Source organism: Pristiophorus japonicus, chromosome 3 (assembly GCF_044704955.1).
Source record: "Pristiophorus japonicus isolate sPriJap1 chromosome 3, sPriJap1.hap1, whole genome shotgun sequence".
Classification (NCBI taxonomy): domain Eukaryota; kingdom Metazoa; phylum Chordata; class Chondrichthyes; family Pristiophoridae; genus Pristiophorus; species Pristiophorus japonicus.
Window position 1 is genome coordinate 266,443 of NC_091979.1, and position 27,716 is coordinate 294,158.

General features: G+C 43.9%; 23 non-coding genes across 23 annotated transcripts; all 23 read right to left on the reverse strand.

The window, feature by feature from the left end:
• Positions 1-140: 140 nt before the first annotated feature.
• trnak-uuu (transfer RNA lysine (anticodon UUU)) lies at positions 141-213 on the reverse strand. The gene has a single exon. It is a non-coding gene; the product is annotated as a tRNA-Lys (tRNA).
• Positions 214-1,349: 1,136 nt separating this feature from the next.
• trnak-uuu (transfer RNA lysine (anticodon UUU)) lies at positions 1,350-1,422 on the reverse strand. Its single transcript has one exon. It is a non-coding gene; the product is annotated as a tRNA-Lys (tRNA).
• Positions 1,423-2,558: 1,136 nt separating this feature from the next.
• On the reverse strand, positions 2,559-2,631 carry trnak-uuu (transfer RNA lysine (anticodon UUU)). The gene has a single exon. It is a non-coding gene; the product is annotated as a tRNA-Lys (tRNA).
• A 1,136-nt stretch (positions 2,632-3,767) lies between these two features.
• trnak-uuu (transfer RNA lysine (anticodon UUU)) lies at positions 3,768-3,840 on the reverse strand. Its single transcript has one exon. It is a non-coding gene; the product is annotated as a tRNA-Lys (tRNA).
• A 1,136-nt stretch (positions 3,841-4,976) lies between these two features.
• Positions 4,977-5,049, reverse strand: trnaq-uug (transfer RNA glutamine (anticodon UUG)). Its single transcript has one exon. It is a non-coding gene; the product is annotated as a tRNA-Gln (tRNA).
• A 1,136-nt stretch (positions 5,050-6,185) lies between these two features.
• trnak-uuu (transfer RNA lysine (anticodon UUU)) lies at positions 6,186-6,258 on the reverse strand. The gene has a single exon. It is a non-coding gene; the product is annotated as a tRNA-Lys (tRNA).
• Positions 6,259-7,394: 1,136 nt separating this feature from the next.
• trnak-uuu (transfer RNA lysine (anticodon UUU)) lies at positions 7,395-7,467 on the reverse strand. Its single transcript has one exon. It is a non-coding gene; the product is annotated as a tRNA-Lys (tRNA).
• A 1,136-nt stretch (positions 7,468-8,603) lies between these two features.
• Positions 8,604-8,676, reverse strand: trnak-uuu (transfer RNA lysine (anticodon UUU)). The gene has a single exon. It is a non-coding gene; the product is annotated as a tRNA-Lys (tRNA).
• A 1,136-nt stretch (positions 8,677-9,812) lies between these two features.
• On the reverse strand, positions 9,813-9,885 carry trnak-uuu (transfer RNA lysine (anticodon UUU)). Its single transcript has one exon. It is a non-coding gene; the product is annotated as a tRNA-Lys (tRNA).
• Positions 9,886-11,021: 1,136 nt separating this feature from the next.
• Positions 11,022-11,094, reverse strand: trnak-uuu (transfer RNA lysine (anticodon UUU)). The gene has a single exon. It is a non-coding gene; the product is annotated as a tRNA-Lys (tRNA).
• Positions 11,095-12,230: 1,136 nt separating this feature from the next.
• Positions 12,231-12,303, reverse strand: trnak-uuu (transfer RNA lysine (anticodon UUU)). Its single transcript has one exon. It is a non-coding gene; the product is annotated as a tRNA-Lys (tRNA).
• A 1,136-nt stretch (positions 12,304-13,439) lies between these two features.
• Positions 13,440-13,512, reverse strand: trnak-uuu (transfer RNA lysine (anticodon UUU)). The gene has a single exon. It is a non-coding gene; the product is annotated as a tRNA-Lys (tRNA).
• Positions 13,513-14,648: 1,136 nt separating this feature from the next.
• On the reverse strand, positions 14,649-14,721 carry trnak-uuu (transfer RNA lysine (anticodon UUU)). The gene has a single exon. It is a non-coding gene; the product is annotated as a tRNA-Lys (tRNA).
• Positions 14,722-15,857: 1,136 nt separating this feature from the next.
• trnak-uuu (transfer RNA lysine (anticodon UUU)) lies at positions 15,858-15,930 on the reverse strand. The gene has a single exon. It is a non-coding gene; the product is annotated as a tRNA-Lys (tRNA).
• A 1,136-nt stretch (positions 15,931-17,066) lies between these two features.
• Positions 17,067-17,139, reverse strand: trnak-uuu (transfer RNA lysine (anticodon UUU)). Its single transcript has one exon. It is a non-coding gene; the product is annotated as a tRNA-Lys (tRNA).
• A 1,136-nt stretch (positions 17,140-18,275) lies between these two features.
• On the reverse strand, positions 18,276-18,348 carry trnak-uuu (transfer RNA lysine (anticodon UUU)). The gene has a single exon. It is a non-coding gene; the product is annotated as a tRNA-Lys (tRNA).
• A 1,136-nt stretch (positions 18,349-19,484) lies between these two features.
• trnak-uuu (transfer RNA lysine (anticodon UUU)) lies at positions 19,485-19,557 on the reverse strand. Its single transcript has one exon. It is a non-coding gene; the product is annotated as a tRNA-Lys (tRNA).
• A 1,136-nt stretch (positions 19,558-20,693) lies between these two features.
• trnak-uuu (transfer RNA lysine (anticodon UUU)) lies at positions 20,694-20,766 on the reverse strand. The gene has a single exon. It is a non-coding gene; the product is annotated as a tRNA-Lys (tRNA).
• A 1,136-nt stretch (positions 20,767-21,902) lies between these two features.
• Positions 21,903-21,975, reverse strand: trnak-uuu (transfer RNA lysine (anticodon UUU)). Its single transcript has one exon. It is a non-coding gene; the product is annotated as a tRNA-Lys (tRNA).
• Positions 21,976-23,111: 1,136 nt separating this feature from the next.
• trnak-uuu (transfer RNA lysine (anticodon UUU)) lies at positions 23,112-23,184 on the reverse strand. Its single transcript has one exon. It is a non-coding gene; the product is annotated as a tRNA-Lys (tRNA).
• A 1,136-nt stretch (positions 23,185-24,320) lies between these two features.
• Positions 24,321-24,393, reverse strand: trnak-uuu (transfer RNA lysine (anticodon UUU)). The gene has a single exon. It is a non-coding gene; the product is annotated as a tRNA-Lys (tRNA).
• A 1,136-nt stretch (positions 24,394-25,529) lies between these two features.
• trnak-uuu (transfer RNA lysine (anticodon UUU)) lies at positions 25,530-25,602 on the reverse strand. The gene has a single exon. It is a non-coding gene; the product is annotated as a tRNA-Lys (tRNA).
• A 1,136-nt stretch (positions 25,603-26,738) lies between these two features.
• Positions 26,739-26,811, reverse strand: trnak-uuu (transfer RNA lysine (anticodon UUU)). Its single transcript has one exon. It is a non-coding gene; the product is annotated as a tRNA-Lys (tRNA).
• Positions 26,812-27,716: the final 905 nt, after the last annotated feature.

The window sequence follows — 27,716 nt, forward strand, 5'->3', positions numbered from 1 at the left end:
GGAAATCGAGCTGTCATGATTGCAAGCTGTGGATTTTCAGCAGATCGTTTTCTGAGGAAGGCAAGATGGTCTGACCTTGTCAGTTTGTGTTTTATCAGGCTGCACGAACGTGGAAATTAAAAGTCGTGCTTTAAACACAACGCCCAAACAGGGACTTGAACCCTGGACCCTCAGATTAAAAGTCTGATGCTCTACCGACTGAGCTATCCAGGCTCTAATGCAACGCACCCAATCTGCGAACATCACTGTCTGATACGAATCGCTCCCCCCTCCAGGCTTTGCAATACCTTCTGTCGTGCACTCGCCTGCACAGCGCATTGCTGTCACAGAATGGTTTCCACCTGCAAGATTGACAGAAGAAATAGGCTCCATTCGACAATCGGCTCATTTGTGAGCAGCGGCATGAATTGTGAGAAATGCAGGGACCTACACTTCATCATATTTATTACTGGCTTCAATCAACCATCACAGAGTTTTTCATATTCAGTTGTCATGTGGACACTGTGGTGGTGCTGCTGTAATGCGACAAATGGCAGTGATAAGTAACCAATGGCACATAGACAGATTAAGTGAGTGGGCACAACTATGGCAACTGCAGTTCAATGTGCGTGACATAATCTACTTTCGAAGCAAGTAACATAATTCCCAGCATTTTTCTAAATGATGTGAAGCAACTGAGTGACAAGGAGGATAATAGTTCGTGAGTTGAAGTTCACACATCAATAAAAACTGGTAGACATGTTCAAAACAACATCAAATTTCGAACATAACGCTGCTCTTTACCTCAAGGGGTCCTGCGCTACATGCGGGAGTGTACAAGGCGTCAGATGTATGGAACATTTTCATAAGCCATCGAGAACACTTCATTCAGTTGAGGATCATCTCCTGACGAAGAATATCCTGGCGTTGGAGAGTGAGCCTCACAGATCCACCACAATGATAAGGGCCTTGCAATTTCAATGACGAGCATAATTTGTACAAAGATTGATTGTGAAAGATTGACGAGCAATCAAGCCAATGTATGTAAAAGTAAAAATGAATTGAGATTCTCAATACGGGCGCTCAATATTTCCTCCCTTGGGCAAATCACAAACAACAGGCAAAATGATCAGATTTGTCGTCGGACTTGCAGCAGCAAAATCAGCCCATCAGATAAACAGAGGTAGAAATATGGACACCTATAGTAAAACAGGGAACGACTCTGCTCGTGGAAATCGAGCTCTCATGATTGCAAGCTGTGGATTTTCAGCAGATCGTTTTCTGAGGAAGGCAAGATGGTCTGACCTTGTCAGTTTGTGTTTTATCAGGCTGCACGAACGTGGAAATTAAAAGTCGTGCTTTAAACACAACGCCCGAACAGGGACTTGAACCCTGGACCCTCAGATTAAAAGTCTGATGCTCTACCGACTGAGCTATCCAGGCTCTAACGCAACGCACCCAATCTGCGAACATCACTGTCTGATACGAATCGCTCCCCCCTCCAGGCTTTGCAATACCTTCTGTCGTGCACTCGCCTGCACAGCGCATTGCTGTCACAGAATGGTTTCCACCTGCAAGATTGACAGAAGAAATAGGCTCCATTCGACAATCGGCTCATTTGTGAGCAGCGGCATGAATTGTGAGAAATGCAGGGACCTACACTTCATCATATTTATTACTGGCTTCAATCAACCATCACAGAGTTTTTCATATTCAGTTGTCATGTGGACACGGTGGTGGTGCTGCTGTAATGCTACAAATGGCAGTGATAAGTAACCAATGGCACATAGACAGATTAAGTGAGTGGGCACAACTATGGCAACTGCAGTTCAATGTGCGTGACATAATCTACTTTCGAAGCAAGTAACATAATTCCCAGCATTTTTCTGAATGATGTGAAGCAACTGAGTGACAAGGAGGATAATAGTTCGTGAGTTGAAGTTCACACATCAATAAAAACTGGTAGACATGTTCAAAACAACATCAAATTTCGAACATAACGCTGCTCTTTACCTCAAGGGGTCCTGCGCTACATGCGGGAGTGTACAAGGCGTCAGATGTATGGAACATTTTCATAAGCCATCGAGAACACTTCATTCAGTTGAGGATCATCTCCTGACGAAGAATATCCTGGCGTTGGAGAGTGAGCCTCACAGATCCACCACAATGATAAGGGCCTTGCAATTTCAATGACGAGCATAATTTGTACAAAGATTGATTGTGAAAGATTGACGAGCAATCAAGCCAATGTATGTAAAAGTTAAAATGAATTGAGACGCTCAATACGGGCGCTCAATATTTCCTCCCTTGGGCAAATCACAAACAAGAGGCAAAATGATCAGATTTGTCGTCGGACTTGCAGCAGCAAAATCAGCCCATCAGATAAACAGAGGTAGAAATATGGACACCTATAGTAAAACAGGGAACGACTATGCTCGTGGAAATCGAGCTCTCATGATTGCAAGCTGTGGATTTTCAGCAGATCGTTTTCTGAGGAAGGCAAGATGGTCTGACCTTGTCAGTTTGTGTTTTATCAGGCTGCACGAACGTGGAAATTAAAAGTCGTGCTTTAAACACAACGCCCGAACAGGGACTTGAACCCTGGACCCTCAGATTAAAAGTCTGATGCTCTACCGACTGAGCTATCCAGGCTCGAACACAGCATACCCAATCTGCGAACATCACTGTCTGATACGAATCGCTCCCCCCTCCAGGCTTTGCAATACCTTCTGTCGTGCACTCGCCTGCACAGCGCATTGCTGTCACAGAATGGTTTCCACCTGCAAGATTGACAGAAGAAATAGGCTCCATTCGACAATCGGCTCATTTGTGAGCAGCGGCATGAATTGTGAGAAATGCAGGGACCTACACTTCATCATATTTATTACTGGCTTCAATCAACCATCACAGAGTTTTTCATATTCAGTTGTCATGTGGACACGGTGGTGGTGCTGCTGTAATGCTACAAATGGCAGTGATAAGTAACCAATGGCACATAGACAGATTAAGTGAGTGGGCACAACTATGGCAACTGCAGTTCAATGTGCGTGACATAATCTACTTTCGAAGCAAGTAACATAATTCCCAGCATTTTTCTGAATGATGTGAAGCAACTGAGTGACAAGGAGGATAATAGTTCGTGAGTTGAAGTTCACACATCAATAAAAACTGGTAGACATGTTCAAAACAACATCAAATTTCGAACATAACGCTGCTCTTTACCTCAAGGGGTCCTGCGCTACATGCGGGAGTGTACAAGGCGTCAGATGTATGGAACATTTTCATAAGCCATCGAGAACACTTCATTCAGTTGAGGATCATCTCCTGACGAAGAATATCCTGGCGTTGGAGAGTGAGCCTCACAGATCCACCACAATGATAAGGGCCTTGCAATTTCAATGACGAGCATAATTTGTACAAAGATTGATTGTGAAAGATTGACGAGCAATCAAGCCAATGTATGTAAAAGTTAAAATGAATTGAGACGCTCAATACGGGCGCTCAATATTTCCTCCCTTGGGCAAATCACAAACAAGAGGCAAAATGATCAGATTTGTCGTCGGACTTGCAGCAGCAAAATCAGCCCATCAGATAAACAGAGGTAGAAATATGGACACCTATAGTAAAACAGGGAACGACTATGCTCGTGGAAATCGAGCTCTCATGATTGCAAGCTGTGGATTTTCAGCAGATCGTTTTCTGAGGAAGGCAAGATGGTCTGACCTTGTCAGTTTGTGTTTTATCAGGCTGCACGAACATGGAAATTAAAAGTCGTGCTTTAAACACAACGCCCGAACAGGGACTTGAACCCTGGACCCTCAGATTAAAAGTCTGATGCTCTACCGACTGAGCTATCCAGGCTCGAACACAGCATACCCAATCTGCGAACATCACTGTCTGATACGAATCGCTCCCCCCTCCAGGCTTTGCAATACCTTCTGTCGTGCACTCGCCTGCACAGCGCATTGCTGTCACAGAATGGTTTCCACCTGCAAGATTGACAGAAGAAATAGGCTCCATTCGACAATCGGCTCATTTGTGAGCAGCGGCATGAATTGTGAGAAATGCAGGGACCTACACTTCATCATATTTATTACTGGCTTCAATCAACCATCACAAAGTGTTTCATATTCAGTTATCATGTGGACACGGTGGTGGTGCTGCTGTAATGCTACAAATGGCAGTGATAAGTAACCAATGGCACATAGACAGATTAAGTGAGTGGGCACAACTATGGCAACTGCAGTTCAATGTGCGTGACATAATCTACTTTCGAAGCAAGTAACATAATTCCCAGCATTTTTCTGAATGATGTGTAGCAACTGAGTGACAAGGAGGATAATAGTTCGTGAGTTGAAGTTCACACATCAATAAAAACTGGTAGACATGTTCAAAACAACATCAAATTTCGAACATAACGCTGCTCTTTACCTCAAGGGGTCCTGCGCTACATGCGGGAGTGTACAAGGCGTCAGATGTATGGAACATTTTCATAAGCCATCGAGAACACTTCATTCAGTTGAGGATCATCTCCTGACGAAGAATATCCTGGCGTTGGAGAGTGAGCCTCACAGATCCACCACAATGATAAGGGCCTTGCAATTTCAATGACGAGCATAATTTGTACAACGATTGATTGTGAAAGATTGACGAGCAATCAAGCCAATGTATGTAAAAGTAAAAATGAATTGAGACGCTCAATACGGGCGCTCAATATTTCCTCCCTTGGGCAAATCACAAACAACAGGCAAAATGATCAGATTTGTCGTCGGACTTGCAGCAGCAAAATCAGCCCATCAGATAAACAGAGGTAGAAATATGGACACCTATAGTAAAACAGGGAACGACTATGCTCGTGGAAATCGAGCTGTCATGATTGCAAGCTGTGGATTTTCAGCAGATCGTTTTCTGAGGAAGGCAAGATGGTCTGACCTTGTCAGTTTGTGTTTTATCAGGCTGCACGAACGTGGAAATTAAAAGTCATGCTTTAAACACAACGCCCGAACAGGGACTTGAACCCTGGACTCTCAGATTCAAAGTCTGATGCTCTACCGACTGAGCTATCCAGGCTCTAACGCAGCATACCCAATCTGCGAACATCACTGTCTGATACGAATCGCTCCCCCCTCCAGGCTTTGCAATACCTTCTGTCGTGCACTCGCCTGCACAGCGCATTGCTGTCACAGAATGGTTTCCACCTGCAAGATTGACAGAAGAAATAGGCTCCATTCGACAATCGGCTCATTTGTGAGCAGCGGCATGAATTGTGAGAAATGCAGGGACCTACACTTCATCATATTTATTACTGGCTTCAATCAACCATCACAGAGTGTTTCATATTCAGTTATCATGTGGACACGGTGGTGGTGCTGCTGTAATGCTACAAATGGCAGTGATAAGTAACCAATGGCACATAGACAGATTAAGTGAGTGGGCACAACTATGGCAACTGCAGTTCAATGTGCGTGACATAATCTACTTTCGAAGCAAGTAACATAATTCCCAGCATTTTTCTGAATGATGTGAAGCAACTGAGTGACAAGGAGGATAATAGTTCGTGAGTTAAAGTTCACACATCAATAAAAACTGGTAGACATGTTCAAAACAACATCAAATTTCGAACATAACGCTGCTCTTTACCTCAAGGGGTCCTGCGCTACATGCGGGAGTGTACAAGGCGTCAGATGTATGGAACATTTTCATAAGCCATCGAGAACACTTCATTCAGTTGAGGATCATCTCCTGACGAAGAATATCCTGGCGTTGGAGAGTGAGCCTCACAGATCCACCACAATGATAAGGGCCTTGCAATTTCAATGACGAGCATAATTTGTACAACGATTGATTGTGAAAGATTGACGAGCAATCAAGCCAATGTATGTAAAAGTAAAAATGAATTGAGACGCTCAATACGGGCGCTCAATATTTCCTCCCTTGGGCAAATCACAAACAACAGGCAAAATGATCAGATTTGTCGTCGGACTTGCAGCAGCAAAATCAGCCCATCAGATAAACAGAGGTAGAAATATGGACACCTATAGTAAAACAGGGAACGACTATGCTCGTGGAAATCGAGCTGTCATGATTGCAAGCTGTGGATTTTCAGCAGATCGTTTTCTGAGGAAGGCAAGATGGTCTGACCTTGTCAGTTTGTGTTTTATCAGGCTGCACGAACGTGGAAATTAAAAGTCATGCTTTAAACACAACGCCCGAACAGGGACTTGAACCCTGGACCCTCAGATTAAAAGTCTGATGCTCTACCGACTGAGCTATCCAGGCTCTAACGCAGCATACCCAATCTGCGAACATCACTGTCTGATACGAATCGCTCCCCCCTCCAGGCTTTGCAATACCTTCTGTCGTGCACTCGCCTGCACAGCGCATTGCTGTCACAGAATGGTTTCCACCTGCAAGATTGACAGAAGAAATAGGCTCCATTCGACAATCGGCTCATTTGTGAGCAGCGGCATGAATTGTGAGAAATGCAGGGACCTACACTTCATCATATTTATTACTGGCTTCAATCAACCATCACAGAGTTTTTCATATTCAGTTGTCATGTGGACACGGTGGTGGTGCTGCTGTAATGCTACAAATGGCAGTGATAAGTAACCAATGGCACATAGACAGATTAAGTGAGTGGGCACAACTATGGCAACTGCAGTTCAATGTGCGTGACATAATCTACTTTCGAAGCAAGTAACATAATTCCCAGCATTTTTCTGAATGATGTGAAGCAACTGAGTGACAAGGAGGATAATAGTTCGTGAGTTGAAGTTCACACATCAATAAAAACTGGTAGACATGTTCAAAACAACATCAAATTTCGAACATAACGCTGCTCTTTACCTCAAGGGGTCCTGCGCTACATGCGGGAGTGTACAAGGCGTCAGATGTATGGAACATTTTCATAAGCCATCGAGAACACTTCATTCAGTTGAGGATCATCTCCTGACGAAGAATATCCTGGCGTTGGAGAGTGAGCCTCACAGATCCACCACAATGATAAGGGCCTTGCAATTTCAATGACGAGCATAATTTGTACAAAGATTGATTGTGAAAGATTGACGAGCAATCAAGCCAATGTATGTAAAAGTTAAAATGAATTGAGACGCTCAATACGGGCGCTCAATATTTCCTCCCTTGGGCAAATCACAAACAAGAGGCAAAATGATCAGATTTGTCGTCGGACTTGCAGCAGCAAAATCAGCCCATCAGATAAACAGAGGTAGAAATATGGACACCTATAGTAAAACAGGGAACGACTCTGCTCGTGGAAATCGAGCTCTCATGATTGCAAGCTGTGGATTTTCAGCAGATCGTTTTCTGAGGAAGGCAAGATGGTCTGACCTTGTCAGTTTGTGTTTTATCAGGCTGCACGAACGTGGAAATTAAAAGTCGTGCTTTAAACACAACGCCCGAACAGGGACTTGAACCCTGGACCCTCAGATTAAAAGTCTGATGCTCTACCGACTGAGCTATCCAGGCTCTAACGCAACGCACCCAATCTGCGAACATCACTGTCTGATACGAATCGCTCCCCCCTCCAGGCTTTGCAATACCTTCTGTCGTGCACTCGCCTGCACAGCGCATTGCTGTCACAGAATGGTTTCCACCTGCAAGATTGACAGAAGAAATAGGCTCCATTCGACAATCGGCTCATTTGTGAGCAGCGGCATGAATTGTGAGAAATGCAGGGACCTACACTTCATCATATTTATTACTGGCTTCAATCAACCATCACAGAGTTTTTCATATTCAGTTGTCATGTGGACACGGTGGTGGTGCTGCTGTAATGCTACAAATGGCAGTGATAAGTAACCAATGGCACATAGACAGATTAAGTGAGTGGGCACAACTATGGCAACTGCAGTTCAATGTGCGTGACATAATCTACTTTCGAAGCAAGTAACATAATTCCCAGCATTTTTCTGAATGATGTGAAGCAACTGAGTGACAAGGAGGATAATAGTTCGTGAGTTGAAGTTCACACATCAATAAAAACTGGTAGACATGTTCAAAACAACATCAAATTTCGAACATAACGCTGCTCTTTACCTCAAGGGGTCCTGCGCTACATGCGGGAGTGTACAAGGCGTCAGATGTATGGAACATTTTCATAAGCCATCGAGAACACTTCATTCAGTTGAGGATCATCTCCTGACGAAGAATATCCTGGCGTTGGAGAGTGAGCCTCACAGATCCACCACAATGATAAGGGCCTTGCAATTTCAATGACGAGCATAATTTGTACAAAGATTGATTGTGAAAGATTGAGGAGCAATCAAGCCAATGTATGTAAAAGTTAAAATGAATTGAGACACTCAATACGGGCGCTCAATATTTCCTCCCTTGGGCAAATCACAAACAAGAGGCAAAATGATCAGATTTGTCGTCGGACTTGCAGCAGCAAAATCAGCCCATCAGATAAACAGAGGTAGAAATATGGACACCTATAGTAAAACAGGGAACGACTATGCTCGTGGAAATCGAGCTCTCATGATTGCAAGCTGTGGATTTTCAGCAGATCGTTTTCTGAGGAAGGCAAGATGGTCTGACCTTGTCAGTTTGTGTTTTATCAGGCTGCACGAACGTGGAAATTAAAAGTCTTGCTTTAAACACAACGCCCGAACAGGGACTTGAACCCTGGACCCTCAGATTAAAAGTCTGACGCTCTACCGACTGAGCTATCCAGGCTCTAACGCAACGCACCCAATCTGCGAACATCACTGTCTGATACGAATCGCTCCCCCCTCCAGGCTTTGCAATACCTTCTGTCGTGCACTCGCCTGCACAGCGCATTGCTGTCACAGAATGGTTTCCACCTGCAAGATTGACAGAAGAAATAGGCTCCATTCGACAATCGGCTCATTTGTGAGCAGCGGCATGAATTGTGAGAAATGCAGGGACCTACACTTCATCATATTTATTACTGGCTTCAATCAACCATCACAGAGTTTTTCATATTCAGTTGTCATGTGGACACTGTGGTGGTGCTGCTGTAATGCGACAAATGGCAGTGATAAGTAACCAATGGCACATAGACAGATTAAGTGAGTGGGCACAACTATGGCAACTGCAGTTCAATGTGCGTGACATAATCTACTTTCGAAGCAAGTAACATAATTCCCAGCATTTTTCTAAATGATGTGAAGCAACTGAGTGACAAGGAAGATAATAGTTCGTGAGTTGAAGTTCACACATCAATAAAAACTGGTAGACATGTTCAAAACAACATCAAATTTCGAACATAACGCTGCTCTTTACCTCAAGGGATCCTGCGCTACATGCGGGAGTGTACAAGGCGTCAGATGTATGGAACATTTTCATAAGCCATCGAGAACACTTCATTCAGTTGAGGATCATCTCCTGACGAAGAATATCCTGGCGTTGGAGAGTGAGCCTCACAGATCCACCACAATGATAAGGGCCTTGCAATTTCAATGACGAGCATAATTTGTACAAAGATTGATTGTGAAAGATTGACGAGCAATCAAGCCAATGTATGTAAAAGTAAAAATGAATTGAGACGCTCAATACGGGCGCTCAATATTTCCTCCCTTGGGCAAATCACAAACAACAGGCAAAATGATCAGATTTGTCGTCGGACTTGCAGCAGCAAAATCAGCCCATCAGATAAACAGAGGTAGAAATATGGACACCTTTAGTAAAACAGGGAACGACTATGCTCGTGGAAATCGAGCTCTCATGATTGCAAGCTGTGGATTTTCAGCAGATCGTTTTCTGAGGAAGGCAAGATGGTCTGACCTTGTCAGTTTGTGTTTTATCAGGCTGCACGAACGTGGAAATTAAAAGTCGTGCTTTAAACACAACGCCCGAACAGGGACTTGAACCCTGGACCCTCAGATTAAAAGTCTGATGCTCTACCGACTGAGCTATCCAGGCTCTAACGCAGCATACCCAATCTGCGAACATCACTGTCTGATACGAATCGCTCCCCCCTCCAGGCTTTGCAATACCTTCTGTCGTGCACTCGCCTGCACAGCGCATTGCTGTCACAGAATGGTTTCCACCTGCAAGATTGACAGAAGAAATAGGCTCCATTCGACAATCGGCTCATTTGTGAGCAGCGGCATGAATTGTGAGAAATGCAGGGACCTACACTTCATCATATTTATTACTGGCTTCAATCAACCATCACAGAGTGTTTCATATTCAGTTATCATGTGGACACGGTGGTGGTGCTGCTGTAATGCTACAAATGGCAGTGATAAGTAACCAATGGCACATAGACAGATTAAGTGAGTGGGCACAACTATGGCAACTGCAGTTCAATGTGCGTGACATAATCTACTTTCGAAGCAAGTAACATAATTCCCAGCATTTTTCTGAATGATGTGTAGCAACTGAGTGACAAGGAGGATAATAGTTCGTGAGTTGAAGTTCACACATCAATAAAAACTGGTAGACATGTTCAAAACAACATCAAATTTCGAACATAACGCTGCTCTTTACCTCAAGGGGTCCTGCGCTACATGCGGGAGTGTACAAGGCGTCAGATGTATGGAACATTTTCATAAGCCATCGAGAACACTTCATTCAGTTGAGGATCATCTCCTGAAGAAGAATATCCTGGCGTTGGAGAGTGAGCCTCACAGATCCACCACAATGATAAGGGCCTTGCAATTTCAATGACGAGCATAATTTGTACAAAGATTGATTGTGAAAGATTGAGGAGCAATCAAGCCAATGTATGTAAAAGTTAAAATGAATTGAGACGCTCAATACGGGCGCTCAATATTTCCTCCCTTGGGCAAATCACAAACAAGAGGCAAAATGATCAGATTTGTCGTCGGACTTGCAGCAGCAAAATCAGCCCATCAGATAAACAGAGGTAGAAATATGGACACCTATAGTAAAACAGGGAACGACTATGCTCGTGGAAATCGAACTCTCATGATTGCAAGCTGTGGATTTTCAGCAGATCGTTTTCTGAGGAAGGCAAGATGGTCTGACCTTGTCAGTTTGTGTTTTATCAGGCTGCACGAACGTGGAAATTAAAAGTCGTGCTTTAAACACAACGCCCGAACAGGGACTTGAACCCTGGACCCTCAGATTAAAAGTCTGATGCTCTACCGACTGAGCTATCCAGGCTCGAACACAGCATACCCAATCTGCGAACATCACTGTCTGATACGAATCGCTCCCCCCTCCAGGCTTTGCAATACCTTCTGTCGTGCACTCGCCTGCACAGCGCATTGCTGTCACAGAATGGTTTCCACCTGCAAGATTGACAGAAGAAATAGGCTCCATTCGACAATCGGCTCATTTGTGAGCAGCGGCATGAATTGTGAGAAATGCAGGGACCTACACTTCATCATATTTATTACTGGCTTCAATCAACCATCACAGAGTGTTTCATATTCAGTTATCATGTGGACACGGTGGTGGTGCTGCTGTAATGCTACAAATGGCAGTGATAAGTAACCAATGGCACATAGACAGATTAAGTGAGTGGGCACAACTATGGCAACTGCAGTTCAATGTGCGTGACATAATCTACTTTCGAAGCAAGTAACATAATTCCCAGCATTTTTCTGAATGATGTGTAGCAACTGAGTGACAAGGAGGATAATAGTTCGTGAGTTGAAGTTCACACATCAATAAAAACTGGTAGACATGTTCAAAACAACATCAAATTTCGAACATAACGCTGCTCTTTACCTCAAGGGGTCCTGCGCTACATGCGGGAGTGTACAAGGCGTCAGATGTATGGAACATTTTCATAAGCCATCGAGAACACTTCATTCAGTTGAGGATCATCTCCTGACGAAGAATATCCTGGCGTTGGAGAGTGAGCCTCACAGATCCACCACAATGATAAGGGCCTTGCAATTTCAATGACGAGCATAATTTGTACAACGATTGATTGTGAAAGATTGAGGAGCAATCAAGCCAATGTATGTAAAAGTTAAAATGAATTGAGACGCTCAATACGGGCGCTCAATATTTCCTCCCTTGGGCAAATCACAAACAAGAGGCAAAATGATCAGATTTGTCGTCGGACTTGCAGCAGCAAAATCAGCCCATCAGATAAACAGAGGTAGAAATATGGACACCTATAGTAAAACAGGGAACGACTATGCTCGTGGAAATCGAGCTGTCATGATTGCAAGCTGTGGATTTTCAGCAGATCGTTTTCTGAGGAAGGCAAGATGGTCTGACCTTGTCAGTTTGTGTTTTATCAGGCTGCACGAACGTGGAAATTAAAAGTCATGCTTTAAACACAACGCCCGAACAGGGACTTGAACCCTGGACCCTCAGATTAAAAGTCTGATGCTCTACCGACTGAGCTATCCAGGCTCTAACGCAGCATACCCAATCTGCGAACATCACTGTCTGATACGAATCGCTCCCCCCTCCAGGCTTTGCAATACCTTCTGTCGTGCACTCGCCTGCACAGCGCATTGCTGTCACAGAATGGTTTCCACCTGCAAGATTGACAGAAGAAATAGGCTCCATTCGACAATCGGCTCATTTGTGAGCAGCGGCATGAATTGTGAGAAATGCAGGGACCTACACTTCATCATATTTATTACTGGCTTCAATCAACCATCACAGAGTTTTTCATATTCAGTTGTCATGTGGACACGGTGGTGGTGCTGCTGTAATGCTACAAATGGCAGTGATAAGTAACCAATGGCACATAGACAGATTAAGTGAGTGGGCACAACTATGGCAACTGCAGTTCAATGTGCGTGACATAATCTACTTTCGAAGCAAGTAACATAATTCCCAGCATTTTTCTGAATGATGTGAAGCAACTGAGTGACAAGGAGGATAATAGTTCGTGAGTTGAAGTTCACACATCAATAAAAACTGGTAGACATGTTCAAAACAACATCAAATTTCGAACATAACGCTGCTCTTTACCTCAAGGGGTCCTGCGCTACATGCGGGAGTGTACAAGGCGTCAGATGTATGGAACATTTTCATAAGCCATCGAGAACACTTCATTCAGTTGAGGATCATCTCCTGACGAAGAATATCCTGGCGTTGGAGAGTGAGCCTCACAGATCCACCACAATGATAAGGGCCTTGCAATTTCAATGACGAGCATAATTTGTACAAAGATTGATTGTGAAAGATTGACGAGCAATCAAGCCAATGTATGTAAAAGTTAAAATGAATTGAGACGCTCAATACGGGCGCTCAATATTTCCTCCCTTGGGCAAATCACAAACAAGAGGCAAAATGATCAGATTTGTCGTCGGACTTGCAGCAGCAAAATCAGCCCATCAGATAAACAGAGGTAGAAATATGGACACCTATAGTAAAACAGGGAACGACTCTGCTCGTGGAAATCGAGCTCTCATGATTGCAAGCTGTGGATTTTCAGCAGATCGTTTTCTGAGGAAGGCAAGATGGTCTGACCTTGTCAGTTTGTGTTTTATCAGGCTGCACGAACGTGGAAATTAAAAGTCGTGCTTTAAACACAACGCCCGAACAGGGACTTGAACCCTGGACCCTCAGATTAAAAGTCTGATGCTCTACCGACTGAGCTATCCAGGCTCTAACGCAACGCACCCAATCTGCGAACATCACTGTCTGATACGAATCGCTCCCCCCTCCAGGCTTTGCAATACCTTCTGTCGTGCACTCGCCTGCACAGCGCATTGCTGTCACAGAATGGTTTCCACCTGCAAGATTGACAGAAGAAATAGGCTCCATTCGACAATCGGCTCATTTGTGAGCAGCGGCATGAATTGTGAGAAATGCAGGGACCTACACTTCATCATATTTATTACTGGCTTCAATCAACCATCACAGAGTTTTTCATATTCAGTTGTCATGTGGACACGGTGGTGGTGCTGCTGTAATGCTACAAATGGCAGTGATAAGTAACCAATGGCACATAGACAGATTAAGTGAGTGGGCACAACTATGGCAACTGCAGTTCAATGTGCGTGACATAATCTACTTTCGAAGCAAGTAACATAATTCCCAGCATTTTTCTGAATGATGTGAAGCAACTGAGTGACAAGGAGGATAATAGTTCGTGAGTTGAAGTTCACACATCAATAAAAACTGGTAGACATGTTCAAAACAACATCAAATTTCGAACATAACGCTGCTCTTTACCTCAAGGGGTCCTGCGCTACATGCGGGAGTGTACAAGGCGTCAGATGTATGGAACATTTTCATAAGCCATCGAGAACACTTCATTCAGTTGAGGATCATCTCCTGACGAAGAATATCCTGGCGTTGGAGAGTGAGCCTCACAGATCCACCACAATGATAAGGGCCTTGCAATTTCAATGACGAGCATAATTTGTACAAAGATTGATTGTGAAAGATTGAGGAGCAATCAAGCCAATGTATGTAAAAGTTAAAATGAATTGAGACACTCAATACGGGCGCTCAATATTTCCTCCCTTGGGCAAATCACAAACAAGAGGCAAAATGATCAGATTTGTCGTCGGACTTGCAGCAGCAAAATCAGCCCATCAGATAAACAGAGGTAGAAATATGGACACCTATAGTAAAACAGGGAACGACTATGCTCGTGGAAATCGAGCTCTCATGATTGCAAGCTGTGGATTTTCAGCAGATCGTTTTCTGAGGAAGGCAAGATGGTCTGACCTTGTCAGTTTGTGTTTTATCAGGCTGCACGAACGTGGAAATTAAAAGTCTTGCTTTAAACACAACGCCCGAACAAGGACTTGAACCCTGGACCCTCAGATTAAAAGTCTGACGCTCTACCGACTGAGCTATCCAGGCTCTAACGCAAAGCACCCAATCTGCGAACATCACTGTCTGATACGAATCGCTCCCCCCTCCAGGCTTTGCAATACCTTCTGTCGTGCACTCGCCTGCACAGCGCATTGCTGTCACAGAATGGTTTCCACCTGCAAGATTGACAGAAGAAATAGGCTCCATTCGACAATCGGCTCATTTGTGAGCAGCGGCATGAATTGTGAGAAATGCAGGGACCTACACTTCATCATATTTATTACTGGCTTCAATCAACCATCACAGAGTTTTTCATATTCAGTTGTCATGTGGACACTGTGGTGGTGCTGCTGTAATGCGACAAATGGCAGTGATAAGTAACCAATGGCACATAGACAGATTAAGTGAGTGGGCACAACTATGGCAACTGCAGTTCAATGTGCGTGACATAATCTACTTTCGAAGCAAGTAACATAATTCCCAGCATTTTTCTAAATGATGTGAAGCAACTGAGTGACAAGGAAGATAATAGTTCGTGAGTTGAAGTTCACACATCAATAAAAACTGGTAGACATGTTCAAAACAACATCAAATTTCGAACATAACGCTGCTCTTTACCTCAAGGGATCCTGCGCTACATGCGGGAGTGTACAAGGCGTCAGATGTATGGAACATTTTCATAAGCCATCGAGAACACTTCATTCAGTTGAGGATCATCTCCTGACGAAGAATATCCTGGCGTTGGAGAGTGAGCCTCACAGATCCACCACAATGATAAGGGCCTTGCAATTTCAATGACGAGCATAATTTGTACAAAGATTGATTGTGAAAGATTGACGAGCAATCAAGCCAATGTATGTAAAAGTAAAAATGAATTGAGACGCTCAATACGGGCGCTCAATATTTCCTCCCTTGGGCAAATCACAAACAACAGGCAAAATGATCAGATTTGTCGTCGGACTTGCAGCAGCAAAATCAGCCCATCAGATAAACAGAGGTAGAAATATGGACACCTTTAGTAAAACAGGGAACGACTATGCTCGTGGAAATCGAGCTCTCATGATTGCAAGCTGTGGATTTTCAGCAGATCGTTTTCTGAGGAAGGCAAGATGGTCTGACCTTGTCAGTTTGTGTTTTATCAGGCTGCACGAACGTGGAAATTAAAAGTCGTGCTTTAAACACAACGCCCGAACAGGGACTTGAACCCTGGACCCTCAGATTAAAAGTCTGATGCTCTACCGACTGAGCTATCCAGGCTCTAACGCAGCATACCCAATCTGCGAACATCACTGTCTGATACGAATCGCTCCCCCCTCCAGGCTTTGCAATACCTTCTGTCGTGCACTCGCCTGCACAGCGCATTGCTGTCACAGAATGGTTTCCACCTGCAAGATTGACAGAAGAAATAGGCTCCATTCGACAATCGGCTCATTTGTGAGCAGCGGCATGAATTGTGAGAAATGCAGGGACCTACACTTCATCATATTTATTACTGGCTTCAATCAACCATCACAGAGTGTTTCATATTCAGTTATCATGTGGACACGGTGGTGGTGCTGCTGTAATGCTACAAATGGCAGTGATAAGTAACCAATGGCACATAGACAGATTAAGTGAGTGGGCACAACTATGGCAACTGCAGTTCAATGTGCGTGACATAATCTACTTTCGAAGCAAGTAACATAATTCCCAGCATTTTTCTGAATGATGTGTAGCAACTGAGTGACAAGGAGGATAATAGTTCGTGAGTTGAAGTTCACACATCAATAAAAACTGGTAGACATGTTCAAAACAACATCAAATTTCGAACATAACGCTGCTCTTTACCTCAAGGGGTCCTGCGCTACATGCGGGAGTGTACAAGGCGTCAGATGTATGGAACATTTTCATAAGCCATCGAGAACACTTCATTCAGTTGAGGATCATCTCCTGAAGAAGAATATCCTGGCGTTGGAGAGTGAGCCTCACAGATCCACCACAATGATAAGGGCCTTGCAATTTCAATGACGAGCATAATTTGTACAAAGATTGATTGTGAAAGATTGAGGAGCAATCAAGCCAATGTATGTAAAAGTTAAAATGAATTGAGACGCTCAATACGGGCGCTCAATATTTCCTCCCTTGGGCAAATCACAAACAAGAGGCAAAATGATCAGATTTGTCGTCGGACTTGCAGCAGCAAAATCAGCCCATCAGATAAACAGAGGTAGAAATATGGACACCTATAGTAAAACAGGGAACGACTATGCTCGTGGAAATCGAACTCTCATGATTGCAAGCTGTGGATTTTCAGCAGATCGTTTTCTGAGGAAGGCAAGATGGTCTGACCTTGTCAGTTTGTGTTTTATCAGGCTGCACGAACGTGGAAATTAAAAGTCGTGCTTTAAACACAACGCCCGAACAGGGACTTGAACCCTGGACCCTCAGATTAAAAGTCTGATGCTCTACCGACTGAGCTATCCAGGCTCGAACACAGCATACCCAATCTGCGAACATCACTGTCTGATACGAATCGCTCCCCCCTCCAGGCTTTGCAATACCTTCTGTCGTGCACTCGCCTGCACAGCGCATTGCTGTCACAGAATGGTTTCCACCTGCAAGATTGACAGAAGAAATAGGCTCCATTCGACAATCGGCTCATTTGTGAGCAGCGGCATGAATTGTGAGAAATGCAGGGACCTACACTTCATCATATTTATTACTGGCTTCAATCAACCATCACAGAGTGTTTCATATTCAGTTATCATGTGGACACGGTGGTGGTGCTGCTGTAATGCTACAAATGGCAGTGATAAGTAACCAATGGCACATAGACAGATTAAGTGAGTGGGCACAACTATGGCAACTGCAGTTCAATGTGCGTGACATAATCTACTTTCGAAGCAAGTAACATAATTCCCAGCATTTTTCTGAATGATGTGTAGCAACTGAGTGACAAGGAGGATAATAGTTCGTGAGTTGAAGTTCACACATCAATAAAAACTGGTAGACATGTTCAAAACAACATCAAATTTCGAACATAACGCTGCTCTTTACCTCAAGGGGTCCTGCGCTACATGCGGGAGTGTACAAGGCGTCAGATGTATGGAACATTTTCATAAGCCATCGAGAACACTTCATTCAGTTGAGGATCATCTCCTGACGAAGAATATCCTGGCGTTGGAGAGTGAGCCTCACAGATCCACCACAATGATAAGGGCCTTGCAATTTCAATGACGAGCATAATTTGTACAACGATTGATTGTGAAAGATTGAGGAGCAATCAAGCCAATGTATGTAAAAGTTAAAATGAATTGAGACGCTCAATACGGGCGCTCAATATTTCCTCCCTTGGGCAAATCACAAACAAGAGGCAAAATGATCAGATTTGTCGTCGGACTTGCAGCAGCAAAATCAGCCCATCAGATAAACAGAGGTAGAAATATGGACACCTATAGTAAAACAGGGAACGACTATGCTCGTGGAAATCGAGCTGTCATGATTGCAAGCTGTGGATTTTCAGCAGATCGTTTTCTGAGGAAGGCAAGATGGTCTGACCTTGTCAGTTTGTGTTTTATCAGGCTGCACGAACGTGGAAATTAAAAGTCGTGCTTTAAACACAACGCCCGAACAGGGACTTGAACCCTGGACCCTCAGATTAAAAGTCTGATGCTCTACCGACTGAGCTATCCAGGCTCGAACACAGCATACCCAATCTGCGAACATCACTGTCTGATACGAATCGCTCCCCCCTCCAGGCTTTGCAATACCTTCTGTCGTGCACTCGCCTGCACAGCGCATTGCTGTCACAGAATGGTTTCCACCTGCAAGATTGACAGAAGAAATAGGCTCCATTCGACAATCGGCTCATTTGTGAGCAGCGGCATGAATTGTGAGAAATGCAGGGACCTACACTTCATCATATTTATTACTGGCTTCAATCAACCATCACAGAGTGTTTCATATTCAGTTATCATGTGGACACGGTGGTGGTGCTGCTGTAATGCTACAAATGGCAGTGATAAGTAACCAATGGCACATAGACAGATTAAGTGAGTGGGCACAACTATGGCAACTGCAGTTCAATGTGCGTGACATAATCTACTTTCGAAGCAAGTAACATAATTCCCAGCATTTTTCTGAATGATGTGTAGCAACTGAGTGACAAGGAGGATAATAGTTCGTGAGTTGAAGTTCACACATCAATAAAAACTGGTAGACATGTTCAAAACAACATCAAATTTCGAACATAACGCTGCTCTTTACCTCAAGGGGTCCTGCGCTACATGCGGGAGTGTACAAGGCGTCAGATGTATGGAACATTTTCATAAGCCATCGAGAACACTTCATTCAGTTGAGGATCATCTCCTGACGAAGAATATCCTGGCGTTGGAGAGTGAGCCTCACAGATCCACCACAATGATAAGGGCCTTGCAATTTCAATGACGAGCATAATTTGTACAAAGATTGATTGTGAAAGATTGACGAGCAATCAAGCCAATGTATGTAAAAGTAAAAATGAATTGAGACGCTCAATACGGGCGCTCAATATTTCCTCCCTTGGGCAAATCACAAACAACAGGCAAAATGATCAGATTTGTCGTCGGACTTGCAGCAGCAAAATCAGCCCATCAGATAAACAGAGGTAGAAATATGGACACCTATAGTAAAACAGGGAACGACTCTGCTCGTGGAAATCGAGCTCTCATGATTGCAAGCTGTGGATTTTCAGCAGATCGTTTTCTGAGGAAGGCAAGATGGTCTGACCTTGTCAGTTTGTGTTTTATCAGGCTGCACGAACGTGGAAATTAAAAGTCGTGCTTTAAACACAACGCCCGAACAGGGACTTGAACCCTGGACCCTCAGATTAAAAGTCTGATGCTCTACCGACTGAGCTATCCAGGCTCTAACGCAACGCACCCAATCTGCGAACATCACTGTCTGATACGAATCGCTCCCCCCTCCAGGCTTTGCAATACCTTCTGTCGTGCACTCGCCTGCACAGCGCATTGCTGTCACAGAATGGTTTCCACCTGCAAGATTGACAGAAGAAATAGGCTCCATTCGACAATCGGCTCATTTGTGAGCAGCGGCATGAATTGTGAGAAATGCAGGGACCTACACTTCATCATATTTATTACTGGCTTCAATCAACCATCACAGAGTTTTTCATATTCAGTTGTCATGTGGACACGGTGGTGGTGCTGCTGTAATGCTACAAATGGCAGTGATAAGTAACCAATGGCACATAGACAGATTAAGTGAGTGGGCACAACTATGGCAACTGCAGTTCAATGTGCGTGACATAATCTACTTTCGAAGCAAGTAACATAATTCCCAGCATTTTTCTGAATGATGTGAAGCAACTGAGTGACAAGGAGGATAATAGTTCGTGAGTTGAAGTTCACACATCAATAAAAACTGGTAGACATGTTCAAAACAACATCAAATTTCGAACATAACGCTGCTCTTTACCTCAAGGGGTCCTGCGCTACATGCGGGAGTGTACAAGGCGTCAGATGTATGGAACATTTTCATAAGCCATCGAGAACACTTCATTCAGTTGAGGATCATCTCCTGACGAAGAATATCCTGGCGTTGGAGAGTGAGCCTCACAGATCCACCACAATGATAAGGGCCTTGCAATTTCAATGACGAGCATAATTTGTACAAAGATTGATTGTGAAAGATTGACGAGCAATCAAGCCAATGTATGTAAAAGTTAAAATGAATTGAGACACTCAATACGGGCGCTCAATATTTCCTCCCTTGGGCAAATCACAAACAAGAGGCAAAATGATCAGATTTGTCGTCGGACTTGCAGCAGCAAAATCAGCCCATCAGATAAACAGAGGTAGAAATATGGACACCTATAGTAAAACAGGGAACGACTATGCTCGTGGAAATCGAGCTCTCATGATTGCAAGCTGTGGATTTTCAGCAGATCGTTTTCTGAGGAAGGCAAGATGGTCTGACCTTGTCAGTTTGTGTTTTATCAGGCTGCACGAACGTGGAAATTAAAAGTCTTGCTTTAAACACAACGCCCGAACAGGGACTTGAACCCTGGACCCTCAGATTAAAAGTCTGACGCTCTACCGACTGAGCTATCCAGGCTCTAACGCAACGCACCCAATCTGCGAACATCACTGTCTGATACGAATCGCTCCCCCCTCCAGGCTTTGCAATACCTTCTGTCGTGCACTCGCCTGCACAGCGCATTGCTGTCACAGAATGGTTTCCACCTGCAAGATTGACAGAAGAAATAGGCTCCATTCGACAATCGGCTCATTTGTGAGCAGCGGCATGAATTGTGAGAAATGCAGGGACCTACACTTCATCATATTTATTACTGGCTTCAATCAACCATCACAGAGTTTTTCATATTCAGTTGTCATGTGGACACTGTGGTGGTGCTGCTGTAATGCGACAAATGGCAGTGATAAGTAACCAATGGCACATAGACAGATTAAGTGAGTGGGCACAACTATGGCAACTGCAGTTCAATGTGCGTGACATAATCTACTTTCGAAGCAAGTAACATAATTCCCAGCATTTTTCTAAATGATGTGAAGCAACTGAGTGACAAGGAAGATAATAGTTCGTGAGTTGAAGTTCACACATCAATAAAAACTGGTAGACATGTTCAAAACAACATCAAATTTCGAACATAACGCTGCTCTTTACCTCAAGGGATCCTGCGCTACATGCGGGAGTGTACAAGGCGTCAGATGTATGGAACATTTTCATAAGCCATCGAGAACACTTCATTCAGTTGAGGATCATCTCCTGACGAAGAATATCCTGGCGTTGGAGAGTGAGCCTCACAGATCCACCACAATGATAAGGGCCTTGCAATTTCAATGACGAGCATAATTTGTACAAAGATTGATTGTGAAAGATTGACGAGCAATCAAGCCAATGTATGTAAAAGTAAAAATGAATTGAGACGCTCAATACGGGCGCTCAATATTTCCTCCCTTGGGCAAATCACAAACAACAGGCAAAATGATCAGATTTGTCGTCGGACTTGCAGCAGCAAAATCAGCCCATCAGATAAACAGAGGTAGAAATATGGACACCTTTAGTAAAACAGGGAACGACTATGCTCGTGGAAATCGAGCTCTCATGATTGCAAGCTGTGGATTTTCAGCAGATCGTTTTCTGAGGAAGGCAAGATGGTCTGACCTTGTCAGTTTGTGTTTTATCAGGCTGCACGAACGTGGAAATTAAAAGTCGTGCTTTAAACACAACGCCCGAACAGGGACTTGAACCCTGGACCCTCAGATTAAAAGTCTGATGCTCTACCGACTGAGCTATCCAGGCTCTAACGCAGCATACCCAATCTGCGAACATCACTGTCTGATACGAATCGCTCCCCCCTCCAGGCTTTGCAATACCTTCTGTCGTGCACTCGCCTGCACAGCGCATTGCTGTCACAGAATGGTTTCCACCTGCAAGATTGACAGAAGAAATAGGCTCCATTCGACAATCGGCTCATTTGTGAGCAGCGGCATGAATTGTGAGAAATGCAGGGACCTACACTTAATCATATTTATTACTGGCTTCAATCAACCATCACAGAGTGTTTCATATTCAGTTATCATGTGGACACGGTGGTGGTGCTGCTGTAATGCTACAAATGGCAGTGATAAGTAACCAATGGCACATAGACAGATTAAGTGAGTGGGCACAACTATGGCAACTGCAGTTCAATGTGCGTGACATAATCTACTTTCGAAGCAAGTAACATAATTCCCAGCATTTTTCTGAATGATGTGTAGCAACTGAGTGACAAGGAGGATAATAGTTCGTGAGTTGAAGTTCACACATCAATAAAAACTGGTAGACATGTTCAAAACAACATCAAATTTCGAACATAACGCTGCTCTTTACCTCAAGGGGTCCTGCGCTACATGCGGGAGTGTACAAGGCGTCAGATGTATGGAACATTTTCATAAGCCATCGAGAACACTTCATTCAGTTGAGGATCATCTCCTGAAGAAGAATATCCTGGCGTTGGAGAGTGAGCCTCACAGATCCACCACAATGATAAGGGCCTTGCAATTTCAATGACGAGCATAATTTGTACAAAGATTGATTGTGTAAGATTGAGGAGCAATCAAGCCAATGTATGTAAAAGTTAAAATGAATTGAGACGCTCAATACGGGCGCTCAATATTTCCTCCCTTGGGCAAATCACAAACAAGAGGCAAAATGATCAGATTTGTCGTCGGACTTGCAGCAGCAAAATCAGCCCATCAGATAAACAGAGGTAGAAATATGGACACCTATAGTAAAACAGGGAACGACTATGCTCGTGGAAATCGAACTCTCATGATTGCAAGCTGTGGATTTTCAGCAGATCGTTTTCTGAGGAAGGCAAGATGGTCTGACCTTGTCAGTTTGTGTTTTATCAGGCTGCACGAACGTGGAAATTAAAAGTCGTGCTTTAAACACAACGCCCGAACAGGGACTTGAACCCTGGACCCTCAGATTAAAAGTCTGATGCTCTACCGACTGAGCTATCCAGGCTCGAACACAGCATACCCAATCTGCGAACATCACTGTCTGATACGAATCGCTCCCCCCTCCAGGCTTTGCAATACCTTCTGTCGTGCACTCGCCTGCACAGCGCATTGCTGTCACAGAATGGTTTCCACCTGCAAGATTGACAGAAGAAATAGGCTCCATTCGACAATCGGCTCATTTGTGAGCAGCGGCATGAATTGTGAGAAATGCAGGGACCTACACTTCATCATATTTATTACTGGCTTCAATCAACCATCACAGAGTGTTTCATATTCAGTTATCATGTGGACACGGTGGTGGTGCTGCTGTAATGCTACAAATGGCAGTGATAAGTAACCAATGGCACATAGACAGATTAAGTGAGTGGGCACAACTATGGCAACTGCAGTTCAATGTGCGTGACATAATCTACTTTCGAAGCAAGTAACATAATTCCCAGCATTTTTCTGAATGATGTGTAGCAACTGAGTGACAAGGAGGATAATAGTTCGTGAGTTGAAGTTCACACATCAATAAAAACTGGTAGACATGTTCAAAACAACATCAAATTTCGAACATAACGCTGCTCTTTACCTCAAGGGGTCCTGCGCTACATGCGGGAGTGTACAAGGCGTCAGATGTATGGAACATTTTCATAAGCCATCGAGAACACTTCATTCAGTTGAGGATCATCTCCTGACGAAGAATATCCTGGCGTTGGAGAGTGAGCCTCACAGATCCACCACAATGATAAGGGCCTTGCAATTTCAATGACGAGCATAATTTGTACAAAGATTGATTGTGTAAGATTGAGGAGCAATCAAGCCAATGTATGTAAAAGTTAAAATGAATTGAGACGCTCAATACGGGCGCTCAATATTTCCTCCCTTGGGCAAATCACAAACAAGAGGCAAAATGATCAGATTTGTCGTCGGACTTGCAGCAGCAAAATCAGCCCATCAGATAAACAGAGGTAGAAATATGGACACCTATAGTAAAACAGGGAACGACTATGCTCGTGGAAATCGAACTCTCATGATTGCAAGCTGTGGATTTTCAGCAGATCGTTTTCTGAGGAAGGCAAGATGGTCTGACCTTGTCAGTTTGTGTTTTATCAGGCTGCACGAACGTGGAAATTAAAAGTCGTGCTTTAAACACAACGCCCGAACAGGGACTTGAACCCTGGACCCTCAGATTAAAAGTCTGATGCTCTACCGACTGAGCTATCCAGGCTCGAACACAGCATACCCAATCTGCGAACATCACTGTCTGATACGAATCGCTCCCCCCTCCAGGCTTTGCAATACCTTCTGTCGTGCACTCGCCTGCACAGCGCATTGCTGTCACAGAATGGTTTCCACCTGCAAGATTGACAGAAGAAATAGGCTCCATTCGACAATCGGCTCATTTGTGAGCAGCGGCATGAATTGTGAGAAATGCAGGGACCTACACTTCATCATATTTATTACTGGCTTCAATCAACCATCACAGAGTGTTTCATATTCAGTTATCATGTGGACACGGTGGTGGTGCTGCTGTAATGCTACAAATGGCAGTGATAAGTAACCAATGGCACATAGACAGATTAAGTGAGTGGGCACAACTATGGCAACTGCAGTTCAATGTGCGTGACATAATCTACTTTCGAAGCAAGTAACATAATTCCCAGCATTTTTCTGAATGATGTGTAGCAACTGAGTGACAAGGAGGATAATAGTTCGTGAGTTGAAGTTCACACATCAATAAAAACTGGTAGACATGTTCAAAACAACATCAAATTTCGAACATAACGCTGCTCTTTACCTCAAGGGGTCCTGCGCTACATGCGGGAGTGTACAAGGCGTCAGATGTATGGAACATTTTCATAAGCCATCGAGAACACTTCATTCAGTTGAGGATCATCTCCTGACGAAGAATATCCTGGCGTTGGAGAGTGAGCCTCACAGATCCACCACAATGATAAGGGCCTTGCAATTTCAATGACGAGCATAATTTGTACAACGATTGATTGTGAAAGATTGAGGAGCAATCAAGCCAATGTATGTAAAAGTAAAAATGAATTGAGACGCTCAATACGGGCGCTCAATATTTCCTCCCTTGGGCAAATCACAAACAAGAGGCAAAATGATCAGATTTGTCGTCGGACTTGCAGCAGCAAAATCAGCCCATCAGATAAACAGAGGTAGAAATATGGACACCTATAGTAAAACAGGGAACGACTATGCTCGTGGAAATCGAGCTGTCATGATTGCAAGCTGTGGATTTTCAGCAGATCGTTTTCTGAGGAAGGCAAGATGGTCTGACCTTGTCAGTTTGTGTTTTATCAGGCTGCACGAACGTGGAAATTAAAAGTCGTGCTTTAAACACAACGCCCGAACAGGGACTTGAACCCTGGACCCTCAGATTAAAAGTCTGATGCTCTACCGACTGAGCTATCCAGGCTCGAACACAGCATACCCAATCTGCGAACATCACTGTCTGATACGAATCGCTCCCCCCTCCAGGCTTTGCAATACCTTCTGTCGTGCACTCGCCTGCACAGCGCATTGCTGTCACAGAATGGTTTCCACCTGCAAGATTGACAGAAGAAATAGGCTCCATTCGACAATCGGCTCATTTGTGAGCAGCGGCATGAATTGTGAGAAATGCAGGGACCTACACTTCATCATATTTATTACTGGCTTCAATCAACCATCACAGAGTGTTTCATATTCAGTTATCATGTGGACACGGTGGTGGTGCTGCTGTAATGCTACAAATGGCAGTGATAAGTAACCAATGGCACATAGACAGATTAAGTGAGTGGGCACAACTATGGCAACTGCAGTTCAATGTGCGTGACATAATCTACTTTCGAAGCAAGTAACATAATTCCCAGCATTTTTCTGAATGATGTGTAGCAACTGAGTGACAAGGAGGATAATAGTTCGTGAGTTGAAGTTCACACATCAATAAAAACTGGTAGACATGTTCAAAACAACATCAAATTTCGAACATAACGCTGCTCTTTACCTCAAGGGGTCCTGCGCTACATGCGGGAGTGTACAAGGCGTCAGATGTATGGAACATTTTCATAAGCCATCGAGAACACTTCATTCAGTTGAGGATCATCTCCTGACGAAGAATATCCTGGCGTTGGAGAGTGAGCCTCACAGATCCACCACAATGATAAGGGCCTTGCAATTTCAATGACGAGCATAATTTGTACAACGATTGATTGTGAAAGATTGACGAGCAATCAAGCCAATGTATGTAAAAGTAAAAATGAATTGAGACGCTCAATACGGGCGCTCAATATTTCCTCCCTTGGGCAAATCACAAACAAGAGGCAAAATGATCAGATTTGTCGTCGGACTTGCAGCAGCAAAATCAGCCCATCAGATAAACAGAGGTAGAAATATGGACACCTATAGTAAAACAGGGAACGACTATGCTCGTGGAAATCGAGCTGTCATGATTGCAAGCTGTGGATTTTCAGCAGATCGTTTTCTGAGGAAGGCAAGATGGTCTGACCTTGTCAGTTTGTGTTTTATCAGGCTGCACGAACGTGGAAATTAAAAGTCATGCTTTAAACACAACGCCCGAACAGGGACTTGAACCCTGGACCCTCAGATTAAAAGTCTGATGCTCTACCGACTGAGCTATCCAGGCTCTAATGCAACGCACCCAATCTGCGAACATCACTGTCTGATACGAATCGCTCCCCCCTCCAGGCTTTGCAATACCTTCTGTCGTGCACTCGCCTGCACAGCGCATTGCTGTCACAGAATGGTTTCCACCTGCAAGATTGACAGAAGAAATAGGCTCCATTCGACAATCGGCTCATTTGTGAGCAGCGGCATGAATTGTGAGAAATGCAGGGACCTACACTTCATCATATTTATTACTGGCTTCAATCAACCATCACAGAGTTTTTCATATTCAGTTGTCATGTGGACACTGTGGTGGTGCTGCTGTAATGCGACAAATGGCAGTGATAAGTAACCAATGGCACATAGACAGATTAAGTGAGTGGGCACAACTATGGCAACTGCAGTTCAATGTGCGTGACATAATCTACTTTCGAAGCAAGTAACATAATTCCCAGCATTTTTCTAAATGATGTGAAGCAACTGAGTGACAAGGAGGATAATAGTTCGTGAGTTGAAGTTCACACATCAATAAAAACTGGTAGACATGTTCAAAACAACATCAAATTTCGAACATAACGCTGCTCTTTACCTCAAGGGGTCCTGCGCTACATGCGGGAGTGTACAAGGCGTCAGATGTATGGAACATTTTCATAAGCCATCGAGAACACTTCATTCAGTTGAGGATCATCTCCTGACGAAGAATATCCTGGCGTTGGAGAGTGAGCCTCACAGATCCACCACAATGATAAGGGCCTTGCAATTTCAATGACGAGCATAATTTGTACAAAGATTGATTGTGAAAGATTGACGAGCAATCAAGCCAATGTATGTAAAAGTTAAAATGAATTGAGACGCTCAATACGGGCACTCAATATTTCCTCCCTTGGGCAAATCACAAACAACAGGCAAAATGATCAGATTTGT